The sequence below is a fragment of the Panicum virgatum genome, chromosome 6N, assembly GCF_016808335.1.
Source record: "Panicum virgatum strain AP13 chromosome 6N, P.virgatum_v5, whole genome shotgun sequence".
Taxonomy (NCBI): Eukaryota; Viridiplantae; Streptophyta; class Magnoliopsida; order Poales; family Poaceae; genus Panicum; species Panicum virgatum.
In genome coordinates this window covers 7,173,905-7,176,969 of record NC_053150.1, presented here as the reverse complement: position 1 = coordinate 7,176,969, position 3,065 = coordinate 7,173,905, and positions in this window count along the sequence as shown.

The following is a 3,065-nucleotide window of genomic DNA, read 5'->3' as shown; positions in this document are numbered from 1 at the left end:
GTTGGGTGTAGAACGGAACCCCTACTCAACGTCCTCAGGAATAAAGTTTGGATCTTCCTCTGTAAAAAAATTTAAGCAAGGGGTGAGTACAAACATACTCAATAAGTCCAACCGCACCCACGGAGGGGGGGATATAAACAGAGTTCATGGACAGAATAAATCAAGGATAAGGCTAGGGTTTACTTTGCGGAAAGCTACTTTAACACATGCAAGGGTTTATTTTGAAACAGGTTTTTCTTAAAATAATTCTTTTCTAACCGGTGGGGTTGATCCACACAGGATCCAAGATTTTAAAAGTTGCTATCGGACTCCTCATCCGCCGTAGCACACGGCACAGCTGCCGAACACTTTTCCAAAACAACAGACGCCATCCCAACCATTCCCAGAAGAAATGATAGTTATGTGACCAAACCATAACTCGCTCAATACCGTGAGCACGGCTATTCGAATAGGTTTTATACTCTGCAGAGGTGTGCAACTTTACCCACAAGCGGGGTACCACAGCACGATCACCTTAGTGTCGGTGCAGATCCCAACAAAGTCATAACCCACATTACCTAGACCTGACTAGCCAACACGGGATCCACCAAGGGGGCATTGACCTGTCACCGTGGTTTAACCGAGGCATAAGTCACACAGAGCTTATCCCTTCTCCTTGATCACCCGTTGCTCTCAGCTCTCCTAATGGCTATCAGACTAACTAGTGGGGTTTATGCTAAGCCGTTGCCACACACAATGGTTGAGTGGTTTGCACGATAGTTGAGTTAGGCAGGATGACACATCGACTCGGTCCTTAATTGTGACAAGATGGATATCTCCCAACCTTCTTGCTCAACCACAAAGGTACGAGCACACCATTTCGCGATTCACACACAAATGCCATCCATCTCATTGAAACACATCTTTCATTTATTTTTCCAACAAATCCACCTTTTTCCCTTCCCACACACTCACTCATTTTCTTTTATAAATAATCATATTTGATGTGTAGTAGAACGAGTATAAGGTCCTAAGCAATTCTAGCAGTGATTAACATCCACACAGAACGAATCATATGTAGACATCAATCTAGGTGGTCAAGGAATGATTATAACAAATCAAGGGGTGGCTATCCAATCGTGTTTTAGCAGTAAAAGCATATTCAGTTTTGTCAAATAGGCCAATAGGTTGTGTTTATAAAACTGGGACAAAATATGCATCAAAGGATGAGATTGAACTTGCCGTTTACAAAGCCTTCCAGGAAGTCCTGATCGAGGTACTGTCCTTCGGGTTCGGGGTCGCGGTACTAGTCCTCACACACTTGCTTGTGGTACTGCTCAGTGACGGGTTCTTCCTCGTTCACTCCGTGATCTACGGCACACACAAACAGGCACACAATAAAGAAAAAGAAATAAAGGTTTTATCGTTGAGCTCGAATCAGGGAAAATTAGGATATGGATATGGGAAGAATATTTTCGGGAGATTCTCTAATGGCACGGCTAAAATTATATTTGAAATGGCGTGGTAAAGTTTAGGGGCAAACAGAGGATTTTTGGCGCATGAAATGATGAGTTAAAGAGGGATTTAGGGGCTAAATATGGATACAGGGGCTTCTTTGTAATTATTTTTGGGATGGCAAGGGCTCGATTATAATTTCCAAGAATATTAGGTTCACTCTAGGAAATAGCCAGGGGTCCATTCGTAAATATTTTGTATAGTGGAGGGGTCTATTTGGAAGAATTAAAGATAGAGGGGGTTTCTTTTAAAAGGAACTAGAGAGATTGGGAGGGCTCTTAAATAAAAAGGAAAGAGGGGATGGGGTTCTGGGCAAAGTTGCCATCTTCTTCTTCCTCCCGTCAGCAGAACAGGGGAGGGGCGCAGGGGGCGCCGGCGGCCTTGGGGCCGGCTGTGGCAGTACCGCCCAAATTAATCCGGCTTAAGTGCGCTAACCATCACCTTAAAGGTAATCCCTGCTAACACGCACTTCAAACGGAGTAATCCGGCAGGGCTGTCGTGTAAAGTCCCGAAGAATCCACCTGAGCGTCGATCGAACCCAAAGCTTACATGCAACCCACACGAAGGTGAGTCCAGAGAGTACAACATTTCACAGATACATTACATTACAGAGTCTTAACTTAATTATTACAAACCAAGTTCGAAATCTCCGAAAGGTACTTGAAGTTCAAATTGAAAGTTGTTCAGAGTTCACTGCAGCGGAAATAAAGCGAGTACTAAATGATGATATAAGATGTCATGATGAAGCCCATACATGACATCACTCGGCATTGTCATCATTAGCCGGAGTCGTATCCCACTCCACCGACCAACCAGGAGGTAAAACACACGGCCAGGTCAAACTAGCTATCAGATCTTCAAACGTATCACCTGAAAACAAAGTGGAGCCACAAGCAAGGCTGAGTATTCTAATACTCAGCAAGGCTTACCCGACTAGGATATATTTAACCCTCTAACTAGACATGCAAGGCTTTTGGCTTGAGGGTTTGTTTTTGCCGAAAAAGCAATAAAGTGTAAGTCCTTATTTTCCGATTTTAGCTTTCAAGTTCTAGTTTGATTAACCATTCTACATTAGCATCTATCCAATAGCATGCATGGTGAAAGACAATTACTTTTCATCATTCAACCATATTCCTCATAATCAATGTTCCACTTCTTACTCTATGTGGCAAAAGGGTTAAGCAGTCTCAATATCCGTGAGAGACGGACGATTCGAATCGAATTTGTTAACCTGGCCAGGCAGACCTAAACACACGCATGGGAATGAAATCACCCACGCGACTTTTCTCCTTTTTCCCCGGGCATGAAACAGGCCCACCGCCCTAGGGTGCCCTGCACCCGTGCGTGACCAAAGACCAGACAGTGGGGAGTATGTTCCACGGCCGGTTCCATCAGGTACTTAAGCTTACCGATTACCATATTCTCGGCATGTGGTTAGTACATTCAAAAGCTTAACCACCACTACCACACACCGCGGTCTTATCCATTTTCAATAAACAGACGGGGTATCACAAGTACAACAACCCCGCCCGTAAACCTTATATTGAAGTGTGTAGTAAGCATTCAACTCC